Here is a 25185-nt window from a genome sequence, read left to right as displayed (position 1 = left end):
CATTGATCATTTTTTTGAGACCAACAATATGATATGAGAATAGAAAGGTAGGATTTTTATTTCCCAAGCTACAGTAAAACAGGTGCGTAGTAATATAAAAGATATAAGAAAGCTTCCATCTTTTTAAAAGAAAATGAAAACCTTCCAAATAGGGTAGTGAAAGTTGATCCTCAATGTGGTTTGGTGTAATTATGCTATGAACGTCTACTCAGCCTCTGAGATTTACCCTCTCCTTGGCAATCTTTCATTAGTTTGAGCTGCCAATATCAAGAAGCTGTAGTTCTAACACTGATCCATTTGGAATACACAGCACTGGCCTTAATAGTTTACAACAAACTAAATGTAATGCAAGATTTTTTTTTACATTTATTTATTTTTGAGAGGGAGAGAAAAAACAACACATGAGCAAGGGAGTGGAGGGGCAGAGAGATAGGGAGACACAGAGTCCTAAGCAGGCTCCAGGCTCTGAGCTGTCAGCACAGAGCCCAGGGCGAGGCTCCAACCCACAGACCATGAGATCATGACCTGAACTGAACTCAAACAGTTCACTGAGCCACCCAGGCACCCCAAGGTAATGGAAGACTTTATATAAAACTAAAGGCCAAGGTTTAACCAAGCAATTATAGAATGGATTCACGTGAAATGTAGATTATACCTAATTGCTGTGATTTCCAGGACTTGCCCAATCTCTAGCTTGTGGACCTCACTCCTTTGGATAATTGCTCAGTGAATCCTACCCAAGCAGAAGAGAAAGGATTGCCCACAAAGTGTTCTATCTTATACGCCACTTTAGGATAATTACCAGCTAAATAACACAAGAGTCCCAATATTTAATCCAGTATATAATGGTGAGGCTGGGAGATTGCATATCTGCTGCTTCCCACAACCTGGTTTCTAGAGAGAAAAAACAAAGAACAGGGAATGCCCTCCTCCCCACAAAAAATAAAAGAATGAGGATATTTTTCCTACAGTAAAAAGTGTCAGGATAGTAAGATTTCTCTCAATATATTGTACTTATCATCACTGTGGGGGAAAATACAGACCTTTAAGCAGATAAATGGAGCCTACAATACACTTGTAGTTATTTCTTTAGTAAGAGAGTTAAGCCATGTAAGCCTCCATTTCTCACCGATGAAATGAGAGTAAGATACATATTTCATAGTGTTGTCATGAAAATCAAATGAAATGACAAAAAGTCTAGAGGGGTCTTTCACATAAGTACTCAGCATGGGGTGGTCAATTTTATGTCAACTTGGAGGGTACTTTTGGATGAGATTAACATGTAAATCAATGAACTTTGAGGAGGTATCTTATTCTCCATAATGTGGATGGACCTCATCCGATCAGTTGAAGGCCTAAATAAAACAAATAAGGCCAGCCTTTCCAAGGAAGAGGGAATTCTTCAGCAGAATTCCTTCAGACCAGAACTGTACCGTCAGCTCTTTTCAACCTCTGGGCTGCTGGCCCACACTGCAGTTGGACTTGCCAGCCTCCATAATCATGTGAGCCAATTCCTTATAATAAATCTCTCTCTCATGTATACACATCCTATTGTTTCTATTTCTCTGGAGAACCTTAACACACAACAGGTATGTTTCATTTTCTTTCCTCCAGTATTAGAAAAAAAATTCTCCTGTGGTACACAAATTTATATTATGAAGGGTTAGAAAAATGAATGTGATAGTGATGAGAGAGGACTTATAAGCAGGTGTGTCCAGTGGTAATGCTTAGAATAAGGCAATCATTCTGCCAAGCACTGCAAACTGTCCCAGTTCTTTGAGCAAAAGAGTGACCACACACCCAATCTCACAGATGCAAATGTTGGCAGAGTCCAGGGAGAAAGGAATCCACTCTGTCTGCGAAGTCTTCACTGTCTCTTTCTGCCTCATACAGTCATTTGCCTAGACCCTGGGCTCTCTTCTGGGGATTAGTGAGCTCTTGGGGAGAGATATGGGTAGGCCAGGCTGTCCCAGTGGTTGCAGATGGCCGAAGGTTATTTGTTCCATAGCTGATGTTATAGTATAGATTGTAGCTCATCTCTGGATAAACCTGGCTTTCTTGCTTTAGCAGTTCATCCAGTGAACAGCCTTGGCACATGCACAATATGGCTTTGTGTACTTTCCTGACATATCCTTCTTAAGTGTCAGACAATGTAACATGAGCTAAGTGTGCAGTTTTCTTCCACAGCCTCTATAAGTAACCTCTTCACAACCTCCATTGTTGCCCATTGGCTTGCACTGAAAAACAATTCTCTTAGGGATAGAGATGAAAAAAACTCTGTCCTTGCCCTCAAGAAGCTCCTGTTTAGTGCAATGGATGAGAACAGAGCTAGAAAGTGAATTCCACAAGTTATGTGCTATATAACAGAGGTATCATCAAAATACTATGAGAAAACAGAAGAAGTTGTGATTAATTGCACACAGGTAGAAGATGATTATTATCAAGATATTATTGTGAAAGAGATTATACTTGAATAGGATTTGAAAGATTGCCAGGATTTCTACAGGAAAAGAGGGGAGAAGGCTTTCCAGGAAAATACTATTGCATGAACAAATGCACAGGCTCCATGAGAAGGCAAAGACATTTGAGGGTATGTTTCCTAAATCTGTAAGATTCAATTTTTTATTTACCAAACCAGAAAAACTGCACATATCTGTCCCATTCACCTTCATCACTTCCCTTTTATTAGATATAGGGATAATAAAAGATTAATTGCAAGAAAACTATGTAATCATCTTCAGATTTAGTAATTAGAAAGAGAGGCAATGATAGGTCTAAATTTCAGGGTGAAGTTTTCATGCTCAGGTCAGATTCTGAAATAGGTTTGTCTTCTTCACATCTTACACAATCATGTATCAAATTACCTAAAGGCTGAAAGAATCTCAGGATAGACAGAAAGGGATCTGATGCCTGAAAAGCAGGAGGGTTGGGCATATTAAGTCTGGTGGCAATCCCCAATTTTGAATACGTATTCTTTCATGAGGTCCAGAATTCTCGGAAGCAGTACCTCGGATGTTGGGTAGAGTCTGAAAAAGAAGGTTGGCATGTGAACGGCCTTGGAGTCTTCCCAGGGAGTTGACTTTCTCCTGCAGGCACAGAAGGGTCATCAAAGGCTTTAAAACAGGAAAGTGGTCAAATTGGTATTTTAGGAAAATATCTGTGGAAACAGAGCTGTAAGATGAAATGGTAGCCACGGGCAGGAAGGACAATTCACCCTACTTTTCTCTTTGGGTCTTTGCAACTTTATTTTTTAATGCATTGCCTTTATGGTAAGTATTTCATCTTGTCCATCTGAAAGATATTTAAGCATAGCAGAATGAGAATAGAACAGAAATGAAGAGAATTAAGTTCTAGAATGACTCTGCTATCACGATGGAAAGAACACAATCCGTTTCCACAACTAAGAATGTGAATGTCTACTGAAAACCTGTTAGAAACACACTTATATTCTGGCAAAAGTATTCAGATATTAACAGATTTAATTTTATGCTGTACAACTTCATTCAACAGGGAGTTCCTATTACTGGAAACAAATAGTAAAAAGAGATCCAAGAATGTCATGAAATGACCTGTTCTTAACCATTTTATTAGTGAGGTAAAGTAGGGTAGAGCAAGAATCTGCAATGTTATATAATTATTATCTACCATCTAAAGAGTGCTTAGTATTCATCAGGTACAGTGGTAGGCACTTTACATGCTAAGTACTCATTTGACCCTCCAAACAAACAAGTGATGTATGTGTGATTGGCTACACACTATGGCTGAAACTAATGTGTGTGGTTAGCTACACACTATGGCTGAAACTACACACTATGGATGAAACTAATATTCAAAAAGGTCATATCACTTACCCGCATTCACAGAGCTATTTAGTGGTGGACGTGGTATTTAAATAAACATCTATCTGTCTCTCACCGTACCTGTTCTTAGCTCCAATACAGTATAATTTCTTGGTTTCATCCTAAATGTATGATTTTGAGGCTAAATTTCATGACTTCTTGAGAAAGATTCATATGATATTTTAAAGATATTTCTAGAATTTAATGAGGCCAATAATTTGGAGAGGAATGGATAAGTTTCCATCTTAAAAATGACATGAAAAATTATACTGGCAAGGTATGAATCACGTATTTCAAATTAGAAAGAGTTTAACTGAAATGTTGCCAAAATTAATTTTATCGTGAAAAATGTATGTGATACAGTGAATGTAACAACTGGAATGTAGAAAATAAACATTGTAAATAGGAAACATGCATTCTGGAAATTGACAGGGCTTTGGGTCTGTGAAGAGACCACCTAGATGAAACTATGTGTTTTGTTTGTTTCTTTGTTTTTTCTATCAGGTATATTTACACACACACACACACACACACACACACACACACACACACACACAAATACTGAAAGGAGGTGATAGCTCATACAAACTACTTTCCAGAATTATGAGGGAGCCACAAGTGTGTGTGGCTTTCTGCCTTACAAATGGTGATTCACACACATCATAAAGGAGAAACATCAACCTAAAGCAGGCAGACATTTGGTAGTCCCAACAGACATTGGCAGTTACCTTCCTACAGAACTCGTCTTTAGAGGAGACAAATATATTGTTGAGCATTGAGTAAACCCCTACAGAATAGGCCTCCAAATCCTCAGTTTCCCTGGGTACTACTTCCTAAAACTGCTATATACCTGAGAAAGCACCCACAGGCAAGGTCAGTCTGCTTTCCTTTTCACCATCTGCCTTCTCCAACTTTACAAAAAGAAAGGCTTACCTGAATCTCACGCTGGTGTAATATGCTGTGGCTTAGAAACCTATGGAACACCTAGCAAAAGCACAATTTGTAATACTGGTGTAGGTATAGCCTCCTTAAATAAAGGCATGATGGGGGCACCTGGCTGGCTCATTTGGTTAGGCGTCTGGCTTCAGCTCAGGTCATGTTCTTGTGGTTCCTGAATTCAAGCCCCACATCCACGGTCAGCACAGAGCCCACTTTGGATCCTCTATCCCACTCTCCCTCTGCTTCTTCCCCACCCTCATGTGCATGCACGCTTTCTCTCAAAAATAAATAAATGTTAAAAAATAAACAAATAATGGCATGATGAATCCATGGTAGGGCTTCGAGTCTTTTCTGGTTTTATAGATATATCTGGTAAGGCAGAAAAATGGTGTTAGAAATGGGTTTTCTTTTGACCCATGTTGGGATTCTTTTGAAGACACCAGAACATGCCACCTGAAAATACACCTCCTTGACTTAAGAATTATTTTGAGCTAGGGCGCCTGGGTGGCTCAGTCAGCTAAGCGTCCGACTTTAGCTCAGGTCATGATCTCACAGTCCGTGAGTTCAAGCCTGGTGTCGGGCTCTGTGCTGACAGCTTAGAGCCTGGAGCCTGTTTTGGATTCTGTGTCTCCCTCTCTCTGACCCTCCCCCGTTCATGCTGTCACTCTCTGTCTTAAAAATAAATAAACGTGAGAAAAAAATTAAAAAAAAAAAGAATTATTTTGAGCTAAAGGCAATTAAGAAGTAGTAAATGTAAGAAAGGCACTCTGGGAGGAAGATGGCGGCATAGGAGGACGCTGGGCTCACTGAGTCCTGCTGATCACTGAGATTCCACCCACACCTGCCTAAATAACCCAGAAAACTGCCAGAAGACTAGCAGAACAGATTCTCTGAAGCCAAATGTAGACGAGAGGCCCATGGAAGAGGGTTGGAGGGCTCAGAGGCTGTGCACTCTACAAGGACTGGCAGGAGGGAGCTGGGGTGGAGGGGCAGCCCGCCGGCAAAGCAGAGCCCCCGAGTCTGGCTGGCAAAAGCAGAGGGGCCAGATGGAGTGTGTTCAGACAGCAAGTGGGACTTAACATCTGGAAGGTTATAAGCTAACAGCTCTGCTCAGAAAGCAGGAGGGCTGGAGGACAACGGGAGGGAGAGTTGCTGAGCCCCAGACGACAGAGCTCAGCTTGGCGGGAAACAAAAGCACTCGCCAGCGCCATCTCCCTCACCCATGCCCCAGCCAAAATCCCAAAGGGAACCAGTTCCTGTCAGGGAACTTGCTTGCACTGCGCAAACACCCAAGGCTGTGTTTCTGTGGATCCATCCCTCCAGCAGCGGGTCTGACTCACTCTCGGTGCTTCAGGGCCCCTCCCCGAATCGGGTCACCAAAGGAAAAGCGAACTGAGCCTGCCCCTCCCGCCCCTGTGCACCTTGCTGATCCACCCCAGCTAATACGCCAGATCCCCAGCACCACAAGCCTGGCAGTGTGCAAGTAGCCCAGTTGGGCCACACAGCCCCACAGTGAATCCTGCCCCTAGGAGAGGGGAAGAAAAGGTACACACCAGTCTGTGGCCCCAGCGGTGGGCTGGGGGCAGACATCAGGTCTGACTGCGGCCCTGCCCACCAATGCAAGTTATTCAAGACAGCATAGGGGAAGTGCCCCACAGTTCCGCACCACTCTAGGGACTATCCAAAATGACAAAACAGAAGAATTCCCCTCAAAAGAATCTCCAGGAAATAACAACAGCTAACAAACTGATCAAAAAGGATTTAAACAATATAACAGAAAGTGAATGTAGAATAATAGTCATAAAATTAATCGCTGGGCTTGAAAACAGTCTAGAGGACAGCAGAGAATCTATTGCTACAGAGATCAAGGGACTAAGGAACAGCCAGGAGGAGCTAAAAAATGCTATAAATGAGCTGCAAAATAAAATGGAGACGACCACAGCTCGGATTGAAGAGGCAGAGGAGAAAATAGGTGAACTGGAAGATAAAATTATGGAAAAAGAAGAAGCTGAGAAAAAGAGAGATAAAAAAATCCAGGAGTATGAGGGGAAAATTAGAGAACTAAGTGATGCACTAAAGAGAAATGATATATGCATACTTGGTATTCCAGAGGAGGAAAAGAGAGAGAAAGGTGCTGAAGGTGTACTTGAAGAAATCATAGCTGAGAATTTCCCTGATCTGGGGAAGGAAAAAGGCATTGAAATCCACGAGGCACAGAGAACTCCCTTCAGACGTAACTTGAATCGATCTTCTGCACGACATATCATAGTGAAACTAGCAAAATACAAGGATAAAGAGAAAATTCTGAAAGCCGCTAGGGATAAACGTGCTCTAACATATAAAGGGAGACCTGTAAGATTCGTGATGGATCTCTCTACTGAAACTTGGCAGGTCAGAAAGGAATGGCAGGAAATCTTCAATGTGATGAACAGAAAAAAATCCTCTATCCAGCTGAGAATCCTCTATCCAGCAAATCTGTCATTTATAATAGAAGGAGAGATAAAGGTCTTCCCAAACAAACAAAAACTGAAGGAATTCATCACCACTAAACCAGCCCTACAAGAGATCCTAAGGGGGATTCTGTGAGACAAAGTACCGGAGACATAGCTACAAGCATGAAACCTACAGACATCACAATGGCTCTAAACTCATATCTTTCTATAATAACACTGAATGTAAATGAACTAAATGCGCCAACCAAAAGACATAGGGTATCAGAATGGATTAAAAAAAAAAAAAACAAACAAGACCCATCTATTTGCTGTCTACAAGAGACATTTTAGACCTGAGGACACCTTCAGATTGAAAGTGAGGGGATGGAGAACTATTTATCATGCTATTGGAAGTCAAAAGAGAGCTGGAGTAGCCATACTTATATCAGACAAACTAGACTTTAAATTAAAGGCTGTAACAAGAGATGAAGAAGGGCATTATATAATAATTATAGGGTCTATCCATCAGGAAGAGCTAACAATTATAAATGTCTATGTGTCGAATACGGGAGCCCCCAAATATATAAAACAATTACTCACAAACATAAGCAATCTTATTGATAAGAATGTGGTAAATGCAGGGGACATTAACACCCCACTTACAGAAATGGATAGATCATCTAGACACACGGTCAATAAACAAGGGCCCTGAATGATACATTGGATCAGATGAACTTGACAGATATATTTAGAACTCTGCATCCCAAAGCAACAGAATATACTTTCTTCTCGAGTACACATGGAACATTCTCCAAGATAGATCACATACTGGGTCACAAAACAGCCCTTCATTAGTATACAAGAATTGAGATCATACCATGCATACTTTCAGACCACAATGCTCTGAAGCTTGAAATCAACCACAGGAAAAAGTCTGGAAAACCTCCAAAGGCATGGAAGTTAAAGAACACCCTACTAAAGAATGAATGGGTCAACCAGGCAATTAGGGAAGAAATTTAAAAGTATATGGAATCAAACGAAAATGAAAATACAATCCAAACGCTTTGGGAGGCAGCGAAGGCAGTCCTGAGAGGAAAATACATTGCAATCCAGGCCTATCTCAAGAAACAAGAAAAATCCCAAATACAACATCTAACAGCACACCTAAAGGAAATAGAAACAGAACAGCAAAGACACCCTAAACCCAGCAGAAGAAAAGAAATAATAAAGATTAGAGCAGAAATAAACAATATAGAATCTAAAAAAACTAGAGTAGATCAATGAAACCAAGAGTTGTTTTTTTGAAAAAATAAACAAAATGATAAACCTCTAGCCAGGCTTCTCAAAAAGAAAAGGGAGATGACCCAAATAGATAAAATCATGAATGAAAATGGAATGATTACAACCAATCCCTCAGAGATACAAGCAATTATCAGGGAATACTATGAAAAACTATATGCCAACAAACTGGACAACCTGGAAGAAATGGACAAATTCCTAAGCACCCACACACTTCTAAAACTCAATCAAGAGGAAATAGAAAGCTTGAACAGACCCATAACCAGCGAAGAAATTGAATCAGTTACCAAAAATCTCCCAATAAATAAGAGTCCAGGACCAGATGGCTTCCCAGGGGAGTTCTACCAGACGTTTAAAGCAGAGATAATACCTATCCTTCTCAAGATATTCCAAAAAATCAAAGGGGAAGGAAAACTTCAAGACTCATTCTGTGAAGCCAGTATTACTTTGATTCCTAAACCAGACAGAGACCCAGTAAAAAAAGAGAACTACAGGCCAATATCCCTGATGAATATGGATGCAAAAATTCTCAATAAGATACTAGCAAATCGAATTCAACAGCATATAAAAAGAATTATTCACCATGATCAAGTGGGATTCATTCCTGGGATGCAGGGCTGGTTCAACATTCACAAATCAATCAACGTGATACATCACATTAATAAAAGAAAAGAACCGTATGATCCTGTCAATCGATGCAGAAAAAGCATTTGACAAAATTCAGCATTCTTTCTTAATAAAAACCCTCGAGAAAGTCGGTATAGAAGGAACATACTCAAACATCATAAAAGCCATTTATGAAAAGCCCACAGCTAACATCATCCTCAATGGGGGAAAACTGAGAGCTTTTTCCCTGAGATCAGGAACACAACAGGGATGTCCACTCTCACCGCTGTTGTTTAACATAGTCTTGGAAGTGCTAGCATCAGCAATCAGACAACAAAAGGAAATCAAAGGCATCAAAATTGGCAAAGATGAAGTCAAGCTTTCACTTTTTGCAGATGACATGATATTATACATGGAAAATCCGATAGACTCCACCAGAAGTCTGCTAGATCTGATACATGAATTCAGCAAAGTTGCAGGATACAAAATCAATGTACAGAAATCAGTTGCATTCTTATACACTAACAATGAAGCAACAGAAAGACAAATACAGAAACTGATCCCCTTCACAATTGCACCAAGAAGCATAAAATACCTAGGAATAAATCTAACCAAAGATGTAAAAGATCTGTATGCTGAAAACTATAGAAAGCTTATGAAGAAAATTGAAGAAGATATAAAGAAATGGAAAAACATTCCATGCTCATGGGTTGGAAGAATAAATATTGTCAATATGTCAATACTACCCAAAGCTATCTACACATTCAATGCAATCTCAAGCAAAATTGCACCAGCATTCTTCTTGAAACTAGAACAAGCAATCCTAAAATTCATATGGAACCACAAAAGGCCCCGAATAGCCAAAGTAATTTTGAAGAAGAAGACCAAAGCAGGAGGCATCACAATCCCAGACGTCAACCTCTACTACAAAGCTGTAGTCATCAAGACAGCATGGTATTGACACAAAAACAGACACATAGACCAATGGAATAGAATAGAAACCCCAGAACTAGAACCACAAACGTATGGCCAACTAATCTTTGACAAAACAGGAAAGAACATCCAATGGAAAAAAGACAGTCTCTTTAACAAATGGTGCTGGGAGAACTGGACAGCAACATGCAGAAGGTTGAAAGTAGACCACTTTCTCACACCATTCACAAAAATAAACTCAAAGTGGATAAAGGACCTGAATGTGAGACAGGAAACCACCAAAACCCTAGAGGAGAAAGCAGGAAAAGACCTCTCTGACCTCAGCCGTAGCAATCTCTTACGTGACACATCCCCAAAGGCAAGGGAATTAAAAACAAAAATGAACTACTGGGACCTCATGAAGATAAAAAGCTTCTGCACAGCAAAGGAAACAACCAAGAAAACTAAAAGACAACTGATGGAATGGGAAAAGATATTTGCAAATGACATATGGGACAAAGGACTAGTATCCAAAATCTATAAAGCACTGACCAAACTCCACACCCGAAAAACAAATAATCCAGTGAAGAAATGGGCAGAAAACATAAATAGACACTTCTCCAAAGAAGACATCCCTATGGCCAACAGGCACATGAAAAGATGCTCAACGTCGCTTCTCATCAGGGAAATACAAATCAAAACCACACTCAGATATCACCTCACACAATTCAGAGTGTCCAAAATGAACAAATCAGGAGACTATAGATGTTAGAGAGGATGTGGAGAAACGGGAACCCTCTTGCACTGCTGGTGGGAATGCAAATTGGTGCAGCCACTCTGGAAAACAGTGTGGAGGTTCCTCAGAAAATTAAAAATAGACCTACCCTATGACCCAGCAATAGCACTGCTAGGAATTTACCCAAGGGATACAGGAGTACTGATGCATAGGGGCACTTGTACCCCAATGTTTATAGCAGGACTCTCAACAATAGCCAAATTGTGGAAAGAGCCTATATGTCCATCAACTGATGAATGGGTAAAGAAATAGTGGTTTATATACACAATGGAGTATTACGTGGCAATGAGAAAGAACGAAATATGGCCCTTTGTAGCAACGTGGATGGAACTGGAGAGTGTGATGCTAAGTGAAATAAGCCATACAGAGAAAGAGAGATACCATATGTTTTCACTCTTATGTGGATCCTGAGAAACTTAACAGAAACCCATGGAGGAGGGGAAGGAAAAAAAAAAAAAAAAGAGGTTAGAGTGGGAGAGAGCCAAAGCATAAGAGACTCTTAAAAACTGAGAACAAACTGAGGGCTGATGGGGGTGGGAGGGAGAGGAGGGTGGGTGATTGGTATTGAGGAGGGCATCTGTTGGGATGAGCACTGGGTGTGTATGGAAACCAATTTGACAATAAATTTCACATATTAAAAAAAAAAGAAAATCACTCTGCCTTCCCTCATTTAAGTAAAAGCAGGATATACATTTACAAATGTATGGCCCCATCCCCCATCCCCATCTAGCAGGAAAGAAAAAAGTTAATCCCAGGAGACAACTTTAGACCCTTATCAATCTAGAAGTGGCCCCAGAGGAATCTACCTAACAAACTTTACTAACAAGCTTTAACCGACTCTTAGTCTCCCATATATTTGCCTTCACAGTTTGTCCTCAGAGACTCAAGGCCCTTTTCTTTTGTTCTTGTCACTTCTGTAGACATTGATTGTTCCTTTGCTAAGAAGCAATATAAACTGAAGTTATAACCAAACAGGGACTCCCATGTTTTACATATGTGACACACTTGTTTATAAACTTCTGTGTGTTTTTCTCTGTCAGTCCAATGTACAGGGCACCAGCTGGAGCACCCACGATGGGTAGAGGAAGAGATTTTTCCTTCCCCTGTACTTTGACATCAGATATATTACAAAACAGAATGCTAGGAATAACTTCGATATTTGTTTAATGACCTTGCCTTTTCCTTCCTCCAACTATGATTTTGTCAAATGTGTCATTTCCCAGAGAGAGGACGCTGAGAACAAAGACAATGCAGTAAGAAATAGTGAAGGCAATGGTGTATTGTTTAATACGGGCATCAACTCACGATAGGATTCTGTGCACTATCTATAATATATTAAGAAGTTATTGTTAGTTTGTAGGCGTGACAGTGTTATTGTGATTATGCAGGAAATGTTCTATTTTTAGAGACATCTAATGAAATACACGGAGAAGAAATAATTTGATGTCTCTATTTTACCATAAAATACTTCAAAAAGTTAAGCAAATGTGGCCAAAAATTAATAATTATTAAATCCGTGATGGGTATATGAATGTTTATTATAGATAGTAATATAATTTTCAAGTGTGCAGCAGTAGATTCATTTTGTAGAAGGAAACCATTTTAGACAACCAAAAAATTATTTAATTTGACCTGGATTTATTAACAGTCTATGAGGAAAAATCTTTAAATGCACATTTTTCAGTATTATAGGCTTATTTTTACCATAGTTTCCCTTCCTTTTAACTCAGCAAAGCTAAGCATCTCTAAGTTAGTAACATGAGATAGGTAGTCACTGGTAACTCTCAAAAAGGTGTTTTTGATAAGCTTTCTAGTAATGGAATAAATGCCTTCAATAAGTAGATCAATCTTTTTGCAAGTCAGATGATTTCCAATTATTCGCTAACAAAATTGGAGATTTAATTGACTTGCCAGCTGATACCTTATCAAAAATAATTTTCAGCAAAGATAACTATATGATTTTTCAAAAACAACTCAGAAAGCATCCAAAGAGTTGATTGGCATTGCTATAACAAAACTCCTTCCATTTCATCTACATATGTATGTAATCACATTTTCTCAGTGTTTATTTCCAGAAAGATGAAAAATAAGAATAGGGTGCATGCCGAACCTTCTCTCATTCTAGCAATAAGTAGCAATTGATAAATGAAGTGATTGGGGAAGAAGCACCATCCATCATATTAAGAGATGCCTTCCCATTAATATTTTATTTTTTATATTTCATCATTATTCATCAAAATGTAAAATATTTGTGTTGCTTTAATTGTGAATTTATGGTTGTTGAAATAACCCAATCAAGAAGAAATTTTTTTAGATGTTTATTTATTTGTTTTGAGAGAGAGTGTGTATGCACATGAGCAGGGGAGGGGCAGAAAGAGAGGGAGAGAGAGAGAGAATCCCAAACAGGCTTTGCCCTGTCAGCACAGAGTCCGAAGCAGCGCTCAATCTGACAAACCATGAGATCGTGACCTGAACTGAAATCCAGAGTCAGAGAAGCTCAATGGACTGAGCCACCCACGCACCCCAAGGAGAAATTTTTTTAACATTCAGAGCCAAATTGTCCAAAGTTTTTGGGGAAAAAAAAAGACTATGTATATGTAATAAGTATCAATAAAAGGCTTTAAAGAGAAAATATATTACATTACTCTAAATTCCATGGATATTGTTGTTTCTATTCAGGCATAGAATGACAATAAGAGTCCATGGAGGAAAAAAGGAATGATTTAACGTATTTCATTGTTAAAGAAATGTTTGGTTCTGTATTACATCAAATTGCAAAAGGTGTTTATATTTTCCTGGATATTCAATTAAATTTTTTTTTCATGTTTATTTATATTTGAGAGTGTGTGTGTGTCTGCGCGCGCGTGCGCGCGCGCGCGCGCGCGGAGGGGCAGAGACAGATGGAGACAGAATCTGAAGCAGCCTCCTGGCTCTGAGCTGTCATCACAGACCCAGATACAGGGCTCAACCTCACGAGTCGTGAGATTATGACCTGAGCCGAAGTCGGACACTCAACTGACTGAGCCACCCAGGCTCTTGCCCTGGATATGGAATTTTTAAAAGGTAACGTAAATGTTCTAGCTCAAAATACCAGTATATAAAGCATGTAGAATTTTTTTTTTTTTTTTTTTTTTTTTTTTTTTTTGCCACAGGAGAGCCAAGCGTTCTGCTGTCAGCTGTTGACTAAGGTACAGTGAAGTGAAGAGAAAAAGCACTGCAGTCCACACCCAGTTGGACACCTGCCCTGTGTGCTTTCCCCTGAGTTCCTCCCAACGCCAATGGGGGAGGAAAAAGTACTGAAACATGGAAGGAGAAAAAGGGAAAGAAGATCATGCTGCCTCCACTCTCTACATACCTCAAACCAAAGCCAGGCTGAAGAAGATACTGTTTTAAATGATGATAAGATGATATGAAAGTTTCTACTGGCACTAGAATTAATTTAATAACTGAAATTGAAAGGAAAGTTATAGGGCCTTTCATGGTATTACTAAGGGACAGGGGAAATAAAAGGTCTCAACATAGTATAGGGAGGATTTTGACTCCAAGAGATTCATCCTATTCAATAAATTGGTTCCTTAAATGTTACATAAACAGAAAATATCAGAGAATACAATGAGACATTAATAGTGATCATCTCTGTATGATAATCATTTTCTTCATTGAGCATTTTGGCATTTTTTATTTTGTTAACAAACGTACTACTTTTCTAATGAGAGAAAAAAAGTATATATTTTCATTCCTAAAAACCTCTAATCTGGGGGTGCCTGGATGGCTCAGTTAGTTAAGTGTCTGATTCTTGATTTCAGCTCAGGTCATGATCTTGAGGTTTGTGAGACTGAGCCCCCTGTTGAGCCCCACATTAGGCTCCACACTGACAGTACAGAGCCTACTTGGAATTCTCTCTCACTCTCTGCCCCTCCCCTTGCTTGCATGCACTTTCTCTCTCTCTCAAAATAAACAAATAAACATAAAAAAAAGAACCTCTTATCTTATTTTTAATATCTAGACATGGGTCTAGGGCAAATATTTTTTCACATTTATAAAAGTATTACATGTACGTAATTTAAAAATTCAAATACTAAAAGGTTTATATATAACTCAGCATTTCCTTGTTCCCCTCTGTTTTCCTCCCTTCATCCCATTCCATAGAACAAGCTTTCAACTCAATTGACTGTTTCTTCTGATATTTATGTCCATATTTCTAAACAAAAGACATATCACCTCTTGTGTTATCCATTTAAAGCAATATCCATGACCTTATATTTTAATAAAGATTTAACTCACTCCCAACTTCCCTTTCCTCCTCCACCTCCTTCCTTTATAATTTTTTTTTTAGAGGGAGAGGGTGCACGTGAGTGAGGGGCAGAGAGAGAGAGAGGGAGAGACAGAGATGTGGGGCTCACCTGAAGTGGGGCTCGACCTCACCGGAAGCGGGTCTCCAGCTCACCCAATGTGAGGCCAGGCTCAACGGAAGCAGAAGTGGGGCACGAACTCACCAGATGCAGGACTCAAACTCACCAACCATGAGATCATGACCTGAGCCGAAGTCAGATGCTTAACCAACTGACTGACCCACCCAAGGGCCCTCCCTTTATAATTTTTATCCCCATTTTCATTTTTTCCCTCTTATGACTGTGACTATATGTATACTGCTCCCTGGTGAGTCAGAGGTATATTAAAAGTTTATTTTTTGTCTTCTACAATTTTCGATTTCATCTGGAATTAATTTGCTAATTTTCTTTGTCTAAATCTTCTTAAAATTTCCTATAGTTCTGTAAAATACGTTCAGTACATTTTTTATGTGGTTAACCAGCCTGCCCCCCCCTTTTTTTTTAAAGCCCAGAGCTAGAGCTCAAATCTAGATTGGCATTGTTTAGGTGTGCATCATAGCTAAAATCTTAAGACTTCCCCTTGCCTCGTCTGCCCTGACTCTTGCATCTTGGTTTTTCCTTGGTGTTTAAAGAGCATCTTTCAGTACTTTCTTAGGTAAGTTGACATAGGAGATACTTTTTTTTCTATTTTGATAGAAAATTTTGATATTCTGATAGTTTCTAGTAAAATTCTAGATTGAAAATTATTTTCCTTCAGAATTTTGTAGCTATTCTATTTTCCTTAAGCTTTCAATGGTGGTGCTGAAAAGTCTGATGACATTCTAATTCCCATTTCTTTGTAAGTGATTTTTTTTTCTCTTTAGAGTTTCTGTTCCTTGTTCTCATTATTTAGGTTGATTTTCTAGTTGAACAATTTTGAATATAACAGGATGTGTGCTGCTCATACCTTCTCAAATTTCTCTTGGTCTTCCGTCCAGGGACTCATGCCAGAGGTCAGGGGACAGCTGTTTCCCCTAAAATCTTTAAACAGCAATGAGAGTACAGGGAACCTGCTTATTACCCTGGTAACATCAGATGGCATAAGTGGAGGCAAGCGAATGTTCTCCCTGTTCCAGTCATCTTTTGCTGTGTAACTGCTATAGAGTGAATGTTTGTGTCTCCCCCAAAATTTACGTGTTGAAATTCTAACCCTCAGGGTGATGGTGTCAGGAAGTTAGGCCTTTGAGAGGTACTTGTCATGAGATTTAGTTCCCTCATGCATGGGAATAGCGCCTTTATAAAAGACAGAGGAAGCTCCCTTTCCCACTTCCACCATGTGTGGTTACATTGAAAAGATGCTGTGTATGAGCCAGGAAGTGGGCTCTCACCAGACACTAAATCTGCTCACGCTATGATCTTGGACTTCCCAGTTTCCAGAATTGCGAGGAAGAAATTTCCATTGTTCATAATCCACCCACCCACCCACCCACCCATTTTATGGCATTTTGTTTGAGCAGACTGAATGGACCAAGATAGAAATAAACTGCCCAAAACTTAGTGGCATACAGCAACAATCATTTTTATCATGCTCGTAATGTTGTAGATCGGGAATCGAACAGAGCAAGTGGGAATAGCCTGCCTCTGCTCCACAGTAACTGAGTCAATAGGGGACTCAAATGGCCAGGGAGAGTTGGGATGGGGTCACATGTCTGGGGCTTCTGTTTTGACTCAGTTGATTCCTCAGTTCCTCTTCATGTTATGTCTGCTGGAGATAAGTGACCAGGATGGCTTCTTCATTCATGTCTAGTGACTGGGCTGGTATGGATGGGACAATAGGGGCATAGCAATATCTCTTTCCATGAACCTCTTCACATGACTGGCTTGGGCTATCACAAAGCATGGTAGTTACAGTTAGGATGGACTTCTGCAGTAGCGGGCTTACCTCAGAGTAATCATTTCAAGATGTCCACTGGGGAATTGCAAAACTTCTTATGTACACTCAGAAATCCCAGAATGTCCTTTCTGCCACGTTTATTGGTCCAGCAACTCACTACCAGAGCTGACCCAGATTCAAGGGTAGGAGAATTAGACTCTAGCACTCATTGGGAAGAGAAACAAAGAAATGTGAGACCATCTTTAACTGACAACACTCCTATTCAGTACTGTAAACATATTGGAGTGTAGAACATAACTTTTATGTGAACAATGAGCCAGAAGAGTCTAAGTTTTGAATTAAGAAACACCAACAGGGAATATCACCACAGCAGCTAGAAAGCAAGGAAAGAGGATACCAAATGGAGGGTACCATATTAGAACTCAGAGAATCTGTCTCTGAGGACATATTGCAGGAAATGGCACCTTGGATGACTGCATTCACAGTACACACTAGGCACCCCCTGGAGATTTCCTGAACAGTTGTAGAGAATTTGAAATAGTTCTTAGTATTCTGCAAATAAGGAAGGACTCAAAGGAACAATATCCTTTTATTATCAACAGGACTTCATTTCACACACACACACACACACACACACACACACATAGAAGTGGCCAAAGGAGACAACTATTAGAACAATAAGACTTCTGCAGTGACTGTGTAGCTTTACTATAGAATGATGTTCACATCATGAACCATTCAGTCATTCTATGAGAAATACATCATCTAAAATTGATGGGTCCCATACTTGGCAATCAATGTATATTAAATATGCTAAGGAAATTAAAAATTGATGTTTGTTTTGACATCATTCATATACTGGAGGAGGAATATGCCAACAGCTCTTGCTGATACAATACGTAGTTCAGAATATAGTCACTGAAGTCATGAATCTAAATGTCGTAAGAGAATAAACAAAAAGAAAGATCTGGAAGACAATTAATATCCAAAGACTGCAAAAAGTACACAAGGCCAAGAAGAATGAATTCATTACCTGAACCACTAGAAAATAAATCTTTAAGTCTCTCCTTAAATGGATAGAAATTGTTCTTATTTTTTTAATTTACTTTTTATCTTATCTTAAGAGAGCTACCTATTGCCTGCTACCCTGGCCCCTCCTCATCTTCTCCCTTGAAGAAAGCCTCTTTGGATGAACTAAAGTCTCCCATGACTGTCCCATCTTCCTCCCTCAATTTCATCCCCAAAGAACATGTTAGAAGCTGCTGTTATGCTGCAGACTATCTAACTCTGATGAACCAACCCCATTCAATCATGGTATCACCAAGTAGCATATGGCAATGAACTACATAATGCATACAGTTACACTTTTCCAGATTAGAATTCCTTTTCTGGTATGTGACAGGAAGGGATTCTAAATGAAAAGATCTCACCCTCATGAGCCATGAGGATATCTGCTCTAAGGGACCTAGGTTTCTAGAATATCAATTCATTTATTTCCAAATCTTTAGTTCTTTCATTTTTCCAACTCCATGGAGAAAAAATATTTTTAGAAGAAAACAAGAATCAGATATGTTTTTCTCTTTTAGTTCAGGGGAAATTTTATTTTCCCATGCTTCATCAATAAGACCTGTTTCCTTTACATCTTTATTTGGTTTGTTAGTAAAGGATATCGTAGTACCCCATTAAATAAATACTTCTTGTCAAGCAGTACACTGATTAAGATATTCTTTTCTTCATTTGTAGGTGTTCCAAACTCTGATGACTAATATTTCTAAAGATGTCAATCCTCAGATAAGTAATGACATTATTAAGTCTCTATTCTCAATCATTGCAGAAGGAATACTGTGTGTCTAAGAGCCATTCTTTTATGGAAGTAAATGCTAAATTGTATTCTGAAAAATATTGTCAAGTGTGACTTGAAAAATAAAGATTTCCATGGTCAGATAAGTCCGGGAGACACTGAGTTAAGCAGAGTTAAATAGGTATATTTATACCAAGACATCTCAAAATTTAATGTGGAATATTAAAGAAGACTCATGAATCTTCAAATGGGGAGTGTTCTATATGGACTTTCCAAGACTTACTGACTTTTACCAAAAGCAACAAAAAAAGATTGTATATTTAGTTTTGACCTGAATATGTTTTAAGAAATGCTAATTTAGAAATAGCTGACTACATCAAAATGGAAAACTTCCTAGGCAAATATATCCATAACATAACCCACCAGAACCTACTAATGTTGTGAATGATGACTTCAGAACAAGTCATAATGGAAATTTTTATGTTTTCTAGTTAAAGATCAGTGTTGCTTGAGGGTTACCCCTTTGTTACTCTCATAATTTAAACGAATATCTGAGGTCTTCACAGAAAGTGACCACTTCAACTTCAACCCTACTCGAAGTTTAATTTTAGCCACCAAACAGACAGAAATGGCAGAAGGGGCTATGTAAATTTATGGTAGTCTTTCAGTCTCCTAAAGAACTTCTGATGTTTTGTTTCAAGTAGCTCTAATAAGTGTTTCCCATAATTCCTACCGACAGGGAATGGACAAACTACTCCTGACTATTTCACATTAAGACAAAACCTTCTAGCTCTTAATTTTATTTTCTTTTAATTCTTTTTATGTTTATTTATTTTTGAGAGACAGTAAGAGACAGAGCACAAGTAGGGGAGGGGCAGAGAGACAATGAGACACAGAATCCAAAGCAGGCTCCAGGCTCTGAGCTGTCAGTACAGAGCCCGATGCAGGGCTTGAACCCACAAACCGCGAGATCATGACCTGAGCCAAGGCCAGACACCCAACCGACTGAGCCACCCAAGTGCCCCTCTAAGCTCTTAATTTTAAAAAGAAATACCCAGAAGCAAATGAAAGAAGGAGGGAAAGGAAGAAGAGAAAGGCAAGGAGGATAAAAGGAAGAAGAGGAGAGGGAGGAAAGTAGTGTGTGAGATTGTTTACAAAATGGCAATGTTGGCAAAATGTTTTGCAAATCAGCCACAATAAGTTCTCAGATCCCTGTTTTCACTCTTCTTTGCAATACGACTTTGGGGGTCTTCCCATTGAGAGGTAGAGGCTATATTTCCATCCTTGAATCTAGGCTTGGCCATGTTGGTGGTTGGTCAATGGGCCATTACCCATAGGATGCAAGCAGAGATTTGGAAAGCACATGTGCTTTGGGGCTTGTCCTCCCTTGCAACTTTTCAGAATCCCGAGTCTACAGGGTGGACTCAGACTAGACTTTTGGAAAAGGCAGTCCATGTGGAGCAGACAGGAGCCAAATTTCTTGATTTACTTTTAATTACACTTTATTGATTCCTTTCTATAATAGATGAAGATTAACCCCCATCCAACCCATCCTTCCCATCGAATTTAAAGAGACCAGAGGAATGTAAAACTGAGACTTCAAAGATGGGACATGAGCGTTCAACATTCAATGTAGAAGAAGCAAAGATGTGGGAGGCCCTAAAGTGGGAAAGAGCTGGTGCACAGTGAGCAGGGTGGCAAAGGGTATAAGATGGAATGGAAGAGGTAGACATAGACATGCAACACTGTTTGAACATGCAAGACACAGAACCTTGCAAGTTCCTGTAACCCTGTAAGAACTGGATTTTATTTGGGGTGTCTTTTTCTCTATCAAACTCACAAGTCTTTTGTTTTTTGTTTTTTTAACTAATATGCAATAATGTTGACACATGGGGAACCCAATGGGAGAAATCAAAGATTGTAAGCTTTTAAGACGGCCATTTGGCTATACAAATCAAATTTAAATTTAAATTTTTGGATGTGCTTTGACCCAGAAATTCTACATTATTTTAGGAAAGCCTTATGGCTGTGCAAAACCTTTATTTAAAAAAAATATTTATTGGGGCGCCTGGGTGGCGCAGTCGGTTAAGCATCCGACTTCAGCCAGGTCACGATCTCGCGGTCCGGGAGTTCGAGCCCCGTGTCAGGCTCTGGGCTGATGGCTCAGAGCCTGGAGCCTACTTCCGATTCTGTGTCTCCCTCTCTCTCTGCCCCTCCCCCGTTCATGCTCTGTCTCTCTCTGTCCCAAAAATAAATAAACGTTGAAAAAAAAATTTAAAAAATATTTATTTATTTTTGAGAGAGAGTGAGAGAAAGAGAGTGAGTGGGGGAGGGACAGAGAGAGATGGAGACAGAATCTGAAGCAGGCTCCAGGCTCTGAGCTGTCAGCACAGAGCCTAGCGTGAGGCTCGAACTCACGAACCGTGAAATCATGACCTGAGCCAAAGTTGGACGTTTAACCAACTGAGCTACCCAGGCGTCCCTGTGTAAAAACTTTTTTAAAAAATATGTTCCTCTCATTATTTTTGCTAAAAGGGAGAAACTGGACATTACCAAAACGTCTGATAGTAAGTTGATTAATGACATAATCAACTCTCATAATGGATTACTATTGAGCCATTAAAAATTATAGAAGTCTATATATATGGACTTGAAAAACATGGAAAAGTGCAGGTTACAAAGTAGTATTTTTGACATAATCCCATTTATATCTAAAAAGAACATTGCAGAGAAATAAATGATTGAAAAAAATATAGACCCCAAAGTCAGTAGTGGTTATATTTGTAGATGGAGTTGAGTATTGTAGTAGAAAATTATTTGGGGAAAAGTTCTTTAATCTCTGAAGGCCTCAAATCTTGTATCCTCAGGATTCTACTGCATCTCTGGGTAAGAAGTAACTGTACAAAGACTGTTTATAAATTTGTGCTATTGGGTGTTAAAATCAATGAAGAAAACTGCGTCAGTCAAAATACGGAGATACCATACAGTATAAATTTAGCTCTGTCACAGACGACACTAAAATGATTTGGAAAAAAATATGCTTGCCAAAAATTTAAACCTGAGTCTAGAAGTAAGTATTGGAAGAGAAAACTAACTGCAGTGCCAAGTTTAAAAAATAAAAGAAGTCCGGGGAACGGCACAAACAGAAGGAGATGGGCAAAGACAGGATTTCCATCCTATGTGAGGATCCAACAGCTGTGCCCTGTAGCCTCGGCATCTGTCCATCACATCAGACGTAAAGCAAACCCAGTTAAGAAGGGGGAAAAAATTCAAGTATCTCAACATTCTGCTCCCTACAAAGTAGAGCTGCTTCACAAACTACGTTTTCCTCATTTTCCATGCTAACACCCTTCCAGGTAGGCTCAGACTACTTAGGAGTCCCTGAAAGTCATCCAGACTTGGACTTGTGATTTATCTCCGTGGGGGGAAATATCTTCATCTCCCTTTGTTGATATTCTCTGGATAATTAAAGGCAGGAGAAGGTGCAGATTTTTAAAATCTTAAAAACAAAACAAAACAAAACCCCTCACCTTTGCACATTATTGCCTTTCCCTAAATAGCCTTACAGAGGGGGGAAAATGCTTTCTGTTATCAAGAAATTGTTGTGATTCTTAATTAAGGTTTTTTGAAGTTCAAACTCAGTCCCACTGATTTTATTTTCTTCTTTTTAACTTATCTCTATTTTCTCAACTTTCTTCAGTGAGCATGTAATTACTTTCAAGGACAGGAAAATTAATGTTATTAATTTTTGTATCTCACTACCAATTTTTATTGCTTTATTTTTAAAATGGAAACAAAATTCAGGAGGCTGGAGTCCCTGGGTTTGAATGGAGAACTAATAATAAAGGTGCTCTGGCCATTGCCCACAGTATGAATTAGATAAAAAAAAAAGTGTCAGACTCAAAGATTTCTAGCAGTGTTTATAAAGCCTATTTCTCCTAGCTTTATAGGCCCTGGAGAAATGCCTACCATTTTGTAAACTCTCACAAAAAAGGGAGAGAATCTGAAGTTCCCATAGAAAATGTAGGGGCAAAGAAGCATTTCTATTTGTAGATAGAAAAGACTATAGCATATTAAATCAGAATGCTTGAAAAGTAGATAATTGTGGCAAATTGCATTTCCCAAAAATGGTCACAGCATTATCTCCCATTCCTCAGACTCATCTACAATGTGACCTTGACACTCTTCCCATTATGAAATGGGTCTGCTTTTCCTCCCCCTAAGTCTGGGCAGACGTGTGACTCACTTGGAACATTTGTAACATTATATTTAGAATTTGATGGAAGGGATGCCACTTGATTTTCAAGGCTAGATCAGAAAAGGCATTGTGGCCTCTGCCCTGGTCCCTGGAATACTTGTCCTTGAAGCCTGCAGCTGCCATGTAAAGAGTCCAACTGTCTTGGGGCCAAGACCAGCCCCAGTGAGAGATCACAGACTCAGACCCCCAAGACAACCGGAAGTGAGAGGGTTGCCTGGCCAGTCCCCTCTGCTTGTCCCAACTCCAGCCATTGTCTGACGGGAACCTCATGAGGGACCCCAATCCAGACCTGCCCAGGGAGCCTTCCTGTATTCCTCACCCTCAAAAACCACGTACACACCAAAGGAAAAGTCCTGAAGGATGTCAAGGGGTGTGATTAGGACATCTCACTCTGCTAACTGGCCCTACCCTTTTCGATGATTACATTTCAAGAAATAAAACAAAATAATTTCCCCCAAGTCCTTGAGAAAGAAATTGCTGCATTGTAGAAGGTACATATACATCACAAAGAGACAGAGAAAAAATTTATAATAGTGTTTTCTAAGGCAAATGTTCTGTGGAGAGGAAAAACAGGTTCCTATCACCAGGGTTTGGCTAGGAAAAACACTGCATTCTTTTGGCAGCCTTGAGCTTTTCCAGGCTGGAACTTAAGGGGGGGTGGGGGGGGGGGGGGGGGTAGGCTGTGTGGTCCCAAGGACAAGGCTTTAGTCTGCTGGAAGCCATGCAGAGCTTGGTCAAGTCTGTTAGTGTGGATTCTGAAAGATGAAGAAAAGAAGGCAAACTACCGACAGACCTCAGAACTGAAAGAACCACAAGGCCATGAGTTCCCTGGGTTTTCTGATTGTCTTCCATACATCTCAAACTGAGCACAGGGAAGAAACCACAATCTGGAATTGCCAACAGGCATTGACCAAAAAGAACCCCCAAGAACACCATGCTTCTGATGCAGGCAGGCCAGGTCCAAGGACCTGGAGGGGATCCCATGGGATGAGTTGAGAGGGTCGTTGGCTTCATGAAAGATGGAAATCAAATGTGAGCCAGCAGAAGGTGAATGCAGAGTTTTATTGATGATATGTATAGATACACTGAGAGATACAAATGGAGCATCTGGGAAACTCTGCAGGGATAGGAGATAGGAGACCCCTTGCTTGGGGTCTGAGATTTTTATTCGCGATTCTGGTCTGGTGCACGTGTCCTCCCAGTCATCCAAGAACTGGTGATACAAGGATGAGTGCTCCATAACTCACTTGTGTCCTGGAGCCAGTGGTCTCGGCATCCAGGTATTTGGAGTCATTGGTCTTGAAAAACATTCATGGGACCTCACCTGGTCACTCCTTAGATGTTATCTCTTACGCCAGAAGACTCCAAATAAAACATTAACTCCTTGACCTTTACAAGGGGGACCTACAGTAAGGCAGGGGTACAGGTCCTAGTAAGAACAGAGATAGGACTAAGGGCAAAGAACTAGACAGCTTTTTGTCATGAGGTCCCTCAGTCTACCTGTGTCACTCCCTGTGGCCCAAGCATCTGAGAAGGGGCAGCCTGGCAGACACCTGGCAGGGATCTTGCCCATCGTTCAAGACCACCTGGCAGCAGCTGGCTGTCAAGGAGATGGCAAAGCAGTCCAGCACCTCCCTGCTCCCTCACTTTGGGCAGAAGACAACCCGAGTGTGGTATTTCACAACCCCTGTACCCCTGAAGGAAGCTGCAATATGTCACTGCACAATATACATTTTTGACATAAAAATTATTTGGAACTGAAGGCTCTAAAAAAGCAGCAAAGGCAGTGAAGGCTCCCCTTCTTCTGCCTAAAGGAGATTTAATTCTTTCACTGAAGACAGACTCCTGTCAGCCCAGAGATGAACCAGAAGAATCTGCAAACAAACCTTACTCCACTAGTTTCCTCCCATAGGTTTACCTTTCCACAGCTTGTCACCCTTGGAACACTGCAGCTGCTCCCCTTTCTCTACAAATGTATGCTTTCAAATGTATGTATGCTACAAATGTATCCCTTCTCTACAAATGTATGCTTTGTTGAAGATGCTATAGAAGCTGAAATTCTAAACTGCCATTTTAACTCACTTTTGGTTTAGGTTTTT

Source organism: Herpailurus yagouaroundi, unplaced genomic scaffold (genome assembly GCF_014898765.1).
Source record: "Herpailurus yagouaroundi ecotype Mexico unplaced genomic scaffold, PumYag 100, whole genome shotgun sequence".
Classification (NCBI taxonomy): domain Eukaryota; kingdom Metazoa; phylum Chordata; class Mammalia; order Carnivora; family Felidae; genus Herpailurus; species Herpailurus yagouaroundi.
This window is presented reverse-complemented; position numbering follows the sequence as displayed.